We start from the raw sequence: 14,555 nt of genomic DNA on the forward strand, positions 1-14,555 counted from the left end.
TGTTCCCATTTCTTTACAGTCGAGGTCTCTGAATACCTCCTCTAAACACTCTGTGAATAGCATTGGAGAGATTGTATCTCCCTGCCTGACGCCTTTCTTTATTGGGATTTTCTCGCTTTCTTTATGGAGGACTACCATGGCTATGGACCGCTATAGGTATCTTTTGGTATTTTTGCATACGGCTCGTCTACACCCTGATTCCTTGATACCTTCATGACTGCTCAGGTTCGGACTGAATTAAACGCTTTCTCGTAATCGATGAAAGCTATTATAAGGGTTGGTTATATTCCGCACATTTCTCTATCACCTGATTGATAGTGTGAATGTGGTCAATTGTTGAGTAGCCTTTACGAAATCCTGCCTGGTCCTTTGGTTGACAGAAATCTAAGGTGTTTCTGATTCTATTTGCGATTACCTTAGTAAATACTTTGAAGGCAATGGACAGTAAGCTGATCGGTCTATAATTTTTCAAGTTTTTGCGTCCCCTTTCTTATGGATTAGGATTATGTTAGCGTTCTTCCAAGGTCCCGGTACGCTCGAGGTCATGAGGCATTGCGTATACAGGGTGCGCAGTTTTTCTAGAACAATCTGCCCACCATCCTTCAACAAATCTTCTGTTACCTGATCCTCCCCAGCTGCCTTCCCCTTTTGCATAGTTCCCAAGGCTTTCTTTACTTCTTCCGGCGTTACTTATGGGATTTCAAATTCCTCTAGAGTAGTCTCTCTTCCATTATCGTCGTGGGTGCCACAGGTACTGTATAAATCTCTATAGAACACCTCAGCCTCTTGAACTATCTCACCCATATTAGTAATGATATTGCTGGCTTTGTCTCTTAACGCATACATCTGATTCTTGCCTTTCCTAGTGTCTTCTTCACTGATTTTAGGCTTCCTCCGTTCCTGAGAGCATGTTCAATTCTCTCCATATTATACTTCTTTATTTCAGCTGTCTTACGCTTGTTGATTAACTTGGAAAGTTCTGCCAGTTCTATTCTAGCTGTAGGTTTGGAGGCTTTCATACATTGGCATTTTTTAATCAGATCTTTCGTCTCCTGCGATAGCTTACTGGTATCGTGTCTAACGAAGTTACCACCGACTTCTATTGCACACTCCTTATTGATGCGCATAACATTATCCTTCATTGCTTCAACACTAAGGTCCTCTTCCTGAGTTCCTGTTCATACCTGCTTTGTAGCTCGATCCGGAATTCCTCTATTTTCCTTGTTGCCGCTAACTCATTGATCCGCTTCTTGTGTACCAATTTCTTCCATTCGTCTGATGACAGAAGGATTTCATGAGAAGTTGAGAGAAATGGTCATTGATGAGGAAGGGTATAGCAGCACAGGAAGTGACCATAAACGGATTATTTTGAAAATGGTATATCTAGTTGGGAAAGAGAGCAAGGAGTGCAAAATGGCTAGCCCGAATTTGAAAGCTGAACAAATAACAATTATACTCACTAGAGTCGAGGAAGAACTTTCAAATGATCAAATAAAGAGTGAGAATACAGTGAGCTTCTAATTCTAATAACGACAGAAATACCGAAAGAGAAAAGGAAAGGAAAAAGGAAACCGACAGGAAAGGAACAAGGAAACCGACAAGCTGGTGGAACAGGGAGATATGAGAAGCGATCGCCGAACGACAAATGCATCCCGAGAGCACAAGCAGGCAAAGAAGGCGCAGCTGCCTTAGGATGAAGTAGCCAGTAAATGGGAAATATAGCGGGAGAAAAAGTCTATGGTTCAAATACCGGTGCAAGCAAAATTAAAAGGTGAAAGTGAACGTTGGTTGTCAGAAATACGTGAGAAAAGGAAGCCGCACCTACAATATTTTGGAACCACATAAAGTTATTAGGCACGAAGTCAACAACAATACAACAACATATGCTAGACGAAGATGGAAACAAACTGGAAGGGGATGGGGCATCAAATTACATCCGAAAAATAAGAACCCAATCTTTCCAAGGCAATGACGAGGTTCTATTTCAAGAAAAAAAGAGCATGAAAGAGACCTAGGTAGAAAATGAGCTGGTACTGAGAAATTTCAACTGAAAGAAAGCCGAAGAGAAAATTCCTAAGCGCACAGCCACGGGGCTAGACGAGGTTCGCGTTAGGCTGACTAATGAACTTGGACCAAAAATAAAGGCAGCTCTGGTGAGAGCAGTGGAAAAAGATTTAAAAGGTAGACGAATGCCACACAGTTCGCGACAAATTAGATTTAATTTAATTTATAAAGGTAAGGGGAAGAAAGATTGAATTCACTCGTATAGATCGCTGACCATTACATCGGCAATATACGGGTTAGCAATGCAGGCAATCAAATTAAAGCTTCAAGCATGGGCAGAGAATAATGGCATTTTGGGAGAACTTCAGAATGGTTTCAGAATAGGTAGGCGTTTCGATGATAACTAATTTGTTCTTACTCAATGTACTGAAATATGAAAAGTAGAAAGGAGACCGTTATATGTGACCTTTTTAGACATTACAGGAGCCTGTGACAACGTAGACCGGAACATTCTGTGGGATTTTCTGGAAGGGGAAGGCTTAGCTGACGAATGTCTACAGCTTTTGAGAGAGATTTACGTAGAAAATACGGGAACGGGAAGGGATGATCCTAATCCCTTCCGAAACGGGAAGGGATGAGGAGCGAGGAGAACGTTCATACCAACAAGGGACTGAGGCAAGGGTGCCATTTATCCCCACTGATTTTATGTATATGGTGAGAATGGAGACGGCGCTAGAAGGAAGTAATATCAGGTTTAATCTCTCATACAAACAGTCGGGTACAGTAGTACAGCAGCAGCTTCCAGGTTTATTTTATGCGGATGACATAGTGTTGCTAGCTAACAAGCAAAGCGATTTGCAACGTCTGGCTAATATCTATGGACAGGAAGGCAACAATTTAGGTTTGAAATTTAGTGTTAGAAAATCAGGTGTTATGGTATTCAATGAGAACAATGAACAGACAGTGGCAATACAGGGCCAGGAAATACCTCGGGTAACAGAATATAAATACCTTGGTATATGGATAAACGATGGCAATATATAAAGAAACACAGGAAAAAACAATAACAGTGAAAGTAAAGAGAAATGGCAGCCATAATGAAGCACAGAGCGCTATGTAGATAAAATAGGTACGAGGTGCTCCGAAGTATGTGGAACGGTGTAATGGTTCCAGGACTTACATTAGGAAATGCCGTTGTTTGCTTTGAATCAGGGGTACAATCAGGACTCGATGGCAGCCAAAGGTCAGTGGGTCGCCTCGCATTGCGCGCTCACGGAAAGACTACAAATGAAGCTGTGCAGGGTGATATGGGCTGGACTAGTTTTGAAGTGAGGGAAGCTCGCAGGAAAATTGAGTATGAAGAACGACTGAGGAATATGGAAAAAAGTAAACGGGCTGGGAGAGTTTTCAGGTATCTGTACAGGAAAAACATTGATTCACAATGGAGGAAAAGAACTAGGAAGCTTACCAGCAAGTATGCGGCCTCTAGGGTGGGCAACACGGGAAGAAAGAACGTCAAGCGGGAATTGGCTGAAATATTATCATGGGTGGCGGCAATGAAAAAAAAAAAACCTGCCATGAGTAACTACTTAATAGGAAAAAACGAAATCAGGAAAGAAACAATTTATGATAACTCAAAGGGAAGCGCATTACTTTTCGAAGCGAGATCGGGATGTCTTAGAACACGCACCTATAAAATGAGATATAAGAAGGAAGAAGCATGTGCTTGCTGCTGTAAAGCTAGGAAAACTATGGAGCATGTTTTATTAGAATGTGAAGATGTCTGCCCAGCGGTCGATTTAGGCACCACTCGCCTCCTTGAAGCTCTTTGGTTCAGCGAGACCAGGGGAGAAGTAAACATGTCCGCAATAGGGATTAGTGAGAGGTGATTGAAGGATTGGTGGAATAAAAATAGGGAAACGACAAAAAAAAAAACGGAGACGTACAAAAGGAAAGTTCGCAATAGGGGATCGGAAAATTTGGTTGCGGGAGTTCAGAGTGCTTTTTTTTTCTTTTTTTTATTGTTAACCTAGGTAGGACACAAGGCAGTATAATAGCAAGAGCTTGGTGGCGCAACCCACTGCCCCGTTCCGAAGAGTACGCTCATAGCATCCATCCATGCAGACGGGGCGCGCGCGGGCGGAGACGGCAGTGGAGCGCCGCACAAAAGGATTTCCTCGCTCGGTCGAGCGGGGTAACACCCCTTGATAATCTGAAAGTAGCGACACTCTCCTCGCCGCGGCCCTTTCCTCCTCGGGTGCCGGCTGCGCGCGCTGCACACGGCACGCTCTTTCTCATTGGCTCCCGCGGAAGGGCCGCAGTATTCGAAGGAGACGCATGATTTTGGGCCAGTTGCGCGCCCCAGTGATGTTGAAAATTTTTAAATATGGTGATAACAGCATCGAGAATGCTGAAGGTAACGTTTATGAGGACGTTGGTTTCTTAAAGCCGTATGAATGGGCCATACTGATGTAAAAGGAGCATTGAGGCGAGTTCTATACTCCAGACATTTGTTTGCGCTACATGATATACGATGCTTTCCTTTTTGTATCTGATGTAGTGTTGCTTGCGGCACATTCCTCTGTGTTTGGATTTTTTTCTTGCCTGTGCACGCATTTGCACCGCAGTTGTTATATACAGCGTGCCTTCTCATAATTAATTAATCGCGAGCGCATCATCCGTCCATGTATCAATGTGAAAGTAGCTGTTGCGTTGTGGTCTCTAAACTGAATAAAATGGTTGCACACTTTCAGTTCGAGCAAGCATGCGCGATCGTGTGAATGCACATTGCCTGTATCCGTGAGAAAACTATATAATAATCGTTGCCCGTTCATGCGTGCGCAGCAGCCCAATTGAAAGCGAATGCAAAACGAAAAAATAACGCAAAAAAAAAACTATACTGAAGTTTATTTATTTATTTATTTATTTATTTATTTATTTATTTATTTATTCATTTATTGGTACCTCAAATACCCCATTTGGGGTTTTACATGAGGGGTGGGCATATTTAGATCATATTTTCAATGAATGCCTTGAACGATGAATGACTGGAGTGGTGCACCGCTTCAGAAGGTAGATGATTCCAGTCTTTCGCTGTTTGAACGAAGAAAGAGTTAAGATGAGCGGAGGTGCGAGCTGGAGGGGGATAAACAGCCTTTGAATGGCTATGACGGGATGAAGTGCGATGCGCAGGCGTGATGTCGGTCTGATGAAGTAGCGAGTTATAAAATTTGTAAAAGAGGCACAGTCTTGCTGTTTTGCGGCGCTGCTCGAGGGTTGGAAGGTTGAGAGATGATTTAAGTTAAGTAACGCTAGTGCGGTAAGAGTAGTCAGAATGAATGAACCTTGCTGCACGATTCTGTATGGATTCTAGTGCTGTTGCCAGGTTAGATTGGTGTGGGTCCCACACTGAGCATGCGTATTCCAGTTCGGGTCGAACGATTGTTAAATATGCGAGTAGTTTTACTGAGGGCAGAACAAGACGTAGATCATGGCGCAGTAGTACACGATTGGCATCATTGCTAATGTTGCAAATGTGCGAGGACCAACTGAGGTTATTGGACAAGTTAATGCCTAGGTACTTATATGAAGTCACAGCACATATTTCCGAACCGGCGATAATGTAATTAGCTGAAATAAATGATTCGCGACGATGTAAAGTAAGTAGCGACGTTTTTTTTGACGTTGAGGGACATTAGCTAATTATTACACCAAGTTTCAATGACGTTAAGGTCGGACTGGAGAGCGCGAGAATCAGCGTCATTAGTAATAGGACGATAGATTACACAATTGAAGTAGGTAAAGGCAAGGCGCAGAAGACCAGGACTTAGGAAGAAGAACACAAACGACAAGACGGGCGCCCGTCTTGTCGTTTGTGTTCTTCTTCCTAAGTCCTGGTCTTCTGCGCCTTGCCTTTACCTACTTCAAGCATGAACCAACTAGCCCAAGCAAGAGTTCTACTTGAGCATAGATTACACAATCATCAGCAAATAAACGAATTTTGGAAGAACAACCTATCGGTAAGTCGTTAATGTATATTAAGAAGTGTAGTGGCCCCAGGACTGTGCCTTGTGGCACGCCGGAGATAACGGGTGATAAGGTAGACGAGCATTGGTTAGCGTAAACGAACTGTTGACGGTTAGTCAGAAAGTTGCGTATCCATTGGAGAACACAAGGATTAAGATTAAGACATGATAGTTTTAGAAAGAGCCGTTCATGAGGAACCTTGTCGAAAGCCTTTTGCGTGGTTTCGGCACGTAAAACCCCATAATTTAATTTTTAAAGCCTTTTGGAAATCTTGGGCGTCTATGGGTATGTTTTGATCAAGATGCGAGCTGATGTCATTAACGAATAGAGCTAGTCGAGTCTCGCAGGACATGCCTTTCTGAAAACCGTGTTGATTAGGATTAAAGAAATTAGTGGATGTTAGGAAGTTTACAATATGAGAATAAATTATATGCTCCATTAGTTTAGAACAAACACTGATGAAGGAAATTGGACGGTAATTGTGGCACGATGATGATGATCCTTTTTTTGGTACTGGAATCATCTTACCTATTTTCCACTCTTGCGGCACCAGTTGTAAAACTCGGTTAGTGCATTGTTGATGCTGATGTAATCACCTTTATCGTAGAGTGTTATTTTCTTTTTTGATTTTTTCCACTGAGGTAGCTGCCAGGATAATTCTGCATGCAGTACCGAGTGATCACTTAGTTCTAGTAAATGTGTTACAGAAGAACCACTGTCGGGATGGGATGTTAAAATAAGGTCGAGTATGTTAGAGCACTGTCCGGTTTTTCGCGTTGGGGTAGATACTAGCTGCGTGAAACCAAAGGTGAGGCATGTGTTAAGAAAATACATTCAAGGTTATTTTTAGACAGTGTTATGACTGGTTCGGACCATGTTATACCAGGAAAGTTAAAGTCACCTAAGAGGAGTAGTTGCGCATGATTAAATGACTTCGTAGCAGTTTGCAGTGCCTCGTGGAAGTGAATAGTGAAGGAAGCATCTGCGTCGGGGGGTCGATAGCATAGACCGATAATAGTTTGTAGGTATGAAGAACTGCACAATACGAATAAAATTTCTAGAGGTGAAGTGATATTGACAATGGAGCAACAAAGGCTGCGATGGGCAGCTATCAGAACACCTCCTGTGCGTTTGCCTACACGATCCGACCCAAAAATGTCAAAATCAGGAAGGAAAGAATTAAACTCTGTGTTATCGACGGTAGAATTCAGCCACGTTTCTGTTAGTACAAGAAGCTTACAATCAGAAGAATCGATAAGGCTACAGAGTCCTTCGCGTTTGGGCAACAAGCTTTTAATGTTAGTATACACGAATGATACAGGGATGCTATCTGGCTTTGCGATAGTGCGTGATGGTAGCTATGATGTTGATATAACTCTATTTGTAGTGTTATCATACTTGTAAGTTCTGTTATCCACGATTAGTTTATCGTACCGGAGTTTGAAAGGTTTCTGTTGCGACTTGCCGAACTCGATTAGTCGTTTACGTGCATGCCGAGTGTTAGCTGAGTAGTCTTCCGATATGCTGTAGTTGGACCCTCTAAGTTGTTTAGCATTTGAAAGAATATGTTGTTTTACTTTGAAATGAGCTAATTTGATAATTATGGGTCGGTTTCTATTAGAGCTGTATCTGCCAATTCTATGAGCGCGCTCGATATCTAAGGGGTCCAACTTGATATTAAGGTTAGAAGCACAAAATTCCACGATCTTCTTCTCCGATTCTTGCCACGTTTAACGCTCAGTATCAGATACCCCAAAAAACAGAAGGTTAGAACGACGAGCCCTATCTTCTGAATAATTTAGTCTTGATGAAATGTCGGAAATGGCTTTAGTGTTTGTATCGACCACTCTCCTGATGCAATTAACTTCGGTTTTTAGTGCAGTTATGGAGGAAACATCATGTTCAATTTTTGTTAGTTGCCATTTAATGTCGTCAACAATTTTATCGTTCTACGATAGTTTATTTCGAATTGATTTTATTTCACTTAGAAGAGATGCCTGACCTGAGTTTATTTCTTCCAATGCTGACATTATGTCCAGGAAGCCTGCGTAGAACTGGAACGGGTGTTAGGGCCGGAATTCGATTCTATGTCGCCAGAGAGAGCAAGAAGTTGTAAGGTGACAGACGTGCAGTCGCGAACAATGGTAATGCAGCAGCCTGGGCTTGGCAGCACTAGCAAAGCGGCATAGCCGGAACGGCGCGCATAAATAGCGTAATTGGTTGTTACCTGTAATGCGAAAAGGCGTCGGGCGTCAGTGAACCGCATTGTCGGAGTTCTGCCAAGCCCACTGATGTCTAGGTGTCTAGGTATGCGGAAGCATACTTTCACATTTCAGTTGGCCCACCGCCGAATTTCAAGCTTGCCCACCCCCATACTTCACTTGGCCCATCCCCAAATTTCAGTTGACACAACCCTGTATTTCATATTGACCTGCTCTATGCTATAAGCTTGCCCATGCATATTCTGAGGAGCTCTATGTATCTCTGTGGTTATTGTTTTATTTATTGTTGGGTGGTTTATGTTGCTTATTGCATATAAACCTACCAATCATCTACATTAACACTACTATAACGAGAACATTTCTTAAGTGTGCAAATTAAGCATTTTTTGCAGATACAAGGCATTACACTTTTCGCGTGACGGGTCTGGGGTACTCGCCAAAGAATGCTTACGCATTAAAAACGCAATATAGGATATCTGGCGCTTATTACCCGCAATGCCTCTGGTATACTTGCCGTATATTTTTTTCAGGGCCTGTATTTATTGTATCTAAGCGACTAACGCACACATCGAAGTAAGCTGGAAACCACGCTCCTCTATGAGCGGCTGTTTCGACAGGCAACAGGTCCTAACAACCACGAAAAGTGCGATCGAGAGGCTGGATCTTACATAATTGTTCACAGCGGAAAGTAGAACCTATAGTGCTGCACTTCCGACTGAATAACAGTTGACTACTTGCAATCTGATGGAGTCCCAGCAGAATATTTAGCATACTGAGGACAACCCCATTTTTATGCAACGTACAAATTGTCGCCGCAAAAACGTCGTTGAGGAGGCTGTAAGAATAAAAAAAAATGAAGCACTAGTGCATGCTTTGATACGAGCAATAAGCGAGGTGCCTTACCTCGCAAAGAACAGTGTTCTTTGTCGGAACAAAGTTTTTCCAGCCGATGTTGTGCAGACACTGTTTCTTGGGCAAGCCGTCATGCTTTCCTAGTGGTACCATAAAAACGGCACAACCGTCTTCAGACATCTTGCTGCAGTTATATGCCCGACAACACGGCATAGCGCTAGCACAACACAATGAGAACCAGTCTTATTCATCGCAAAAATGGGGATAATTACATGATAAGTATATACAGAAGGAGGTCCCGTAGTCAGAAACTGAAGTGGGACCTCCTGTGCATGATGACTGGAATTAATAATACAAACAACAGTGGCAACATGTAAAATTTACGATAATAAATATTTTTAGGAGACGAGGCATAACTGAACAGAAAAGCCGCCGATGAATTTATTAAACAATAACAAGGTTTCGCATTAGTCAACAAAAGGTGAAACTACAAAGGGAGCTTAAGAAAACAAAGTACATAATGAAAAAAATGCGGGACACAAATATAGACACAAAGTGAAAGTCAAAATACGACACATACTACACAAAAATGGGAAAGTCGGAGGAAGATAAAAGTGCTTTGGTTCTGTACGGAATCCTTGGGCTTTGAACAATTTTAAAGGGAATGGTAATGTGTTCCCGAGAGATTTAGCTGACAAGTTGAAAAGTTGAGAGTTGAAAGCTGAAAAAGACTACAGGATACACAGCGGATACACGGGATACACAGCGCGCAGCGTTCGCTGCGCCGAGTCAGCCGAGCTAAGGAGAAAAATGCCGTCAGCGAAAAAGAAAAAGAAAAGCAAGACGCAAGATCCGCGCAATTTCCAAGCTCGTTGCGTCGTCCTCAATTCAAGTAAAACCCTTTTCGTAAGCCTCCCGGTTTCTGCCGCGTGCACGGCGATTGGCAGGGACGCCAATCGTCGTGCAAAGTCATCATCATCTTAATCATCATCATCATCATCATCATCATCATCATCATCATCCTATTTTATGTCCGTCCTGCAGGACAAAGGCCTCTACCAACGATCTCCAATGACCCCTGTCCTGCGCCCGCCGATTCCAACTAGCGCCTGCGAATTTCGTAATTTCGTCGCGACACCTAGTCTTCTGTCGTACTCTACTGCGCTTGCCCTCTCTTCGCACACATTTAGTCATTCTAATGGTCCACCGGTCATCTAACCTGCACATAACCTGCCCAGCTCCATTTTCTTTCTCTTGATGTCAATTAGAATATCGGCTATACCTGTTTGCTCTCTGATCCAAAGCGATCTCTTTCTTTCTCTTAACGTTATGCCTAGCATTCTTCGCTCCATCGCTCTTTGCGCGGTCCTTCAGTTGTTCTCAAGCTTCTTTGTCAGTCTCCGTGTTTCTGCCCCATATGTCAGCACCGGTAAAGTGCAGTGATTGTACACCTTCCTTTTCAATGATAATGGTAAGCGTCCAGTCAGGAGATGACAATGTCTGCCGTATGTGCTCCAACCCATTTTTATTCTTCTGTGAATTTTCTTCTCATGGTCAGGGTTCCCTGTTATCAACTGACCTAGGTAAACGTACTCCTTCACAGACTCTAGAGGCTGACTTGCGATCTTGAACTCTTGTTGCCTTGCCCGGCTATTCATCATTATCATTGTCTTCAGCATATTAATCTTCAACCCCACTGCTGCACTCTCTCTGTTAAGGTGCTCAATCCTTTGTTGTAACTCGTCTGCAGTGTTGCTGAACAAAGCAATGTCATCTGCAAACCGAAGGTTGCTGAGATATTCGCCGTCAATCCTGACTCCTAAGCTTTCCCAGCTTAATAGCTTGAGTACTTTTTCCAAGCACGCAGTGAAGAGCATTGGAGAGATTGTGTCTCCTTGTCTGACCCCTTTCTTTATAGGTATCTTCCTATTTTTATTGTGTAGGATTAAGGTAGCTGTAGAACCTGTGTAGATATTTTTTAAGGTGTTCACGTAAGCGTCCTGTACTCCTTGATCACGTAATGCCTCTACGACTGCATGTACCTCTACTGAATCAAGTGCCTTTTAGTAATGTCTGAAAGCCATATAGAGAGGCTTATTGCACTCTGAGGATTTCTCGATAACCTGATTAATGACATGGATGTGACCCTTGTATCCCTTGCAGAATAACGGGCGCAAAACTAATTACCGTGGAGGCGACGCGCAAAGGTCAAGGAGGTCGCGCGGCGGAAGAGTTCAAAGAGTGGCGGTACTTTCAACACTCTAAGAACAGTTTTACACCCTTTGGAGTGCCCCTTCTGCCACACAACAATAATCGTCATCTGCCTTGATGCGTTTCCTTTCTTTAACGCTGCGAGCCCGGAGCTTTCCATAACGAACGGCACGCGCGTTATCAGCATAAAACAGTTTACACCCTTTGGAGTGCCCCTTCTGATAACGCGCGTGCCGTTCGTTACTGGCAAGCTCTGGGCTCGCAGCGTTAAAGAAAGGAAACGCATCAAGGCAGATGACGATTATTGTTGTGTGGCAGAAGGGGCACTCCAAAGGGTGTAAAACTGTTCTTAGAGTGAAATTATCAAGGTATTTTAGAGCAGAGCGCTTTGCTGCGCCACCTGTCGAACATGGTTAGAGCTACTGTGAAAAGATCAGCGCGCTTGCTTGAGGTTCTCGATCGACGCCGAGTTCTAACCAATGCTGCTCGCGGTGATCAAGTTTGTTCATGTGTCTACAGACGCAACACCGCGCGTGTTTACTGCACCTATTGTTTACCGCAATTCATACTGCCAATAGAGCTGCCAGCCTTAAACGTTGTGTAATGTTCTAATATATTGTACCAACGCATTCATTGCTTCGCCCTTATGAGGAAATTGTGATAATTTTTTTACTTATGAGATGTTTAAAAAAAGTAATACAAGTCCAGAAACTGTGATTGCTGGTGTTAGAATCGTGGGATCTTTGTTTGTCTCGTTTTTCACGAGACGTCATTGAGCTGTTTGTTGTCGTTTGTGCTGAATCAATGCCCCGAACAGCGTTGCTTTCCATTGTCGCCCGTGTGTCTGCTACACCAGCTGCCACTTTGAATCATAATGTACCATAGCCAAAGTGCGCAGTGTATGCCCAGCCGTAAAGCCACATTTAGCAAGCCTAGAGATGAGTGTGTGTTTAACTGGTGGGCTTATGCTACTCTTTTCCGCACTCAGGTATGCGACAGCAGGAGGCGAAATGTCCCCAGGAGACTTGCAAGCGGAGGACCGCAGTTTCGACGAACATTCGCGCAGTACCAGGTGGTCTTTCACCCTGTGCCATTGGACAACAGATAGCAGTTGTTTTCTGCAGCTTTTATTTTGTAGAATTTCGCGCCTGCCTTCTTCGTGGCTCGTGACGAGACAGCCCATTCGAGATAAGAGGTTAATGGGACACAGTGCTATATCAACGGCACTCCATGGCGTGAACTGCACGATGCGTATACTGTCCTATATGCGAACGCAACGCCATTGGTGATTTGTTTGTGCACCAGGAAGCAGAACCATTATTGCCAAATATCAATAATTCTATACGTAAGAGCAGATGGTGATGTTTAGTCGGACAGAAGTATTCCTAAAGGCAAGCAGCACTTACGAATGAAAAGCTTTGTGGAATTCAGCCCCTGTAGATGCATCAACGCCTCCCAGCTTCAAGTTACTTGGTCTGGTTAATAACGTGCAGGGTTCCGGCCAGTCTCTGACAGTGGAGCTTTTAATCGACTGCCACAGCGAGTAAAGCCGTACGTTTGCAACCTGCGTGTTGCCAACATGATTGCGGTAATGACTGTAGCAGGTATGAGCGTCTACGCTACCCACGCTGGTTGTGGCCACTAAGCCCACAATAAAAAGGACTCATTTGACAGTCACCTGACTGTGTGAGTGCGACTTATTTGCGCCGTGTATTGCCCCATTCATATAAAGCACAAGATAACTCCGGATTTTTTCGACCTGTGGGCCACTTCAGGCCTTCGCCTTAAGGAGGCGGAAGCAGAGTTACTTCATATTTTTGTGGTATAACGATTGTTTGCAATGCTATGGGCACGTGTGAAACATGGCTGCATGTGGTTAGTCTATCTGCCTTTAGCGCAGCATTTAAGGGTCACTGAATAATGGCAGTAAAAAAAAAAGCACTGTCTGGAACTGCAATTGCATTTAACACGCATTCCTTACCGACAGGTTTCGCGTTCGTATAAGCGAGGCGTCTTAGACAGTCAACTTAAGCCATTTACAAAGTCAGCAGCAGCAAAAAAAGCACTGTCTGGAACTGCAATTGCATTTAACACGCATTCCTTACGGACAGGTTTCGCGTTCGTATAAGCGAGGCGTCTTCGACAGTCAACTTAAGCCATTTACAAAGTCCGGGGATCTTTGCGGCAGCAATCGGATAAAGCGTATTCTTTGCTCTTCTGAGAAGAACTCTCGAGGCTGCTAAAGGGGCCGTACTGTGACCTTTCACGCGTCACCTCTCTTTGTATCTTCGGCACTGATCAGGCAGCCTCCCTCACACATGAAAAATATTTCCCACACACTTTCAGTGCGCAACACTGAGGCTCAAGGTATGCGTCATGTTGTTTCATCGATAAATTGACAATTCAACTCTTAGATGAGAGCGGCACGGAAAAAAAAGAAAAATGATCGGGACATAGTACGTTGGACGTGATTGGAGGTTAACGTTTCTTTGGGCAATGTTGGGGCGTAGTGCTAGACATTGTTGTTGCCACCATTATAATCTCAATGTTTTACGTGGTGCTGTGATAGAGCAGTGAATGTTTGTAATGCAGTGATGCATACGTACTTGCAACATTACAACAACGCGAAAACGTTCTTATTTTTCTTTTTTTGCATTGACGGTTACTGCAAAGTGATCAATAAAGCCATGATGAATATAGACACATTAAAATACTGTGTATATACGCTAGATTATTCAATGTTAATGTATTTATTGCACTTGAAACGCAGCTGTTGAGCTCCCACGTTCAAAGTTGGTCACCAACGTTTCACCGAAACTGCAAAAACACACACACACACACACACATTCGTTCCCTCACATGGTTCAGCTGCTCTCACGGCATGTGCGAGTCCAGCCTCTTCTGGCGAAGCATCCAGCGTCGCCCTGCAGCTCACGGGGATGTAGCCTTTCTAAGTGGTAAGTATACTTAGCTGCACGTCATCACTACAGAGAGGTGAAAGGTTCGAGGTGCACTATTCTGTCGAACTCGGCAGCGTTTAGGCGAATATTCTTTTTGGTGTGGACCCTTGGCTGCCAAGATGTCAAACGCCGTCTCCACCGTGAAATTAAGCAAGAGCGAGCTAGTCAATTGGTATTCCATAATTAATAAACCGGAAGCGCTAAGCAGAAATCAGTGACTTCCAACTGGTGGCGGCCTTCGTTAGTGTTTGCTCCTATACGCTTCTTGTCTTAGCGTGTA

At 43.6% G+C, this 14,555-nt stretch overlaps 1 protein-coding gene across 3 annotated transcripts in view; it reads left to right on the forward strand.

Annotated features, from left to right (window-relative positions):
- The window catches only part of LOC126546068 (neuropeptide Y receptor type 6), a 206,243-nt gene extending 192,194 nt beyond the window's left edge, over positions 1 to 14,049 (forward strand). For all 3 annotated transcript variants that reach the window (XM_055061234.2, XM_055061235.2, XM_055061232.2), the window contains exon 3: positions 12,304 to 14,049. The gene's annotated coding sequence lies outside the window, so the exon portion shown is untranslated. The remainder of the gene's footprint in view (positions 1 to 12,303) is intronic.
- Positions 14,050 to 14,555: the final 506 nt, after the last annotated feature.

Source organism: Dermacentor andersoni, chromosome 1, assembly GCF_023375885.2.
Source record: "Dermacentor andersoni chromosome 1, qqDerAnde1_hic_scaffold, whole genome shotgun sequence".
Classification (NCBI taxonomy): Eukaryota; Metazoa; Arthropoda; class Arachnida; order Ixodida; family Ixodidae; genus Dermacentor; species Dermacentor andersoni.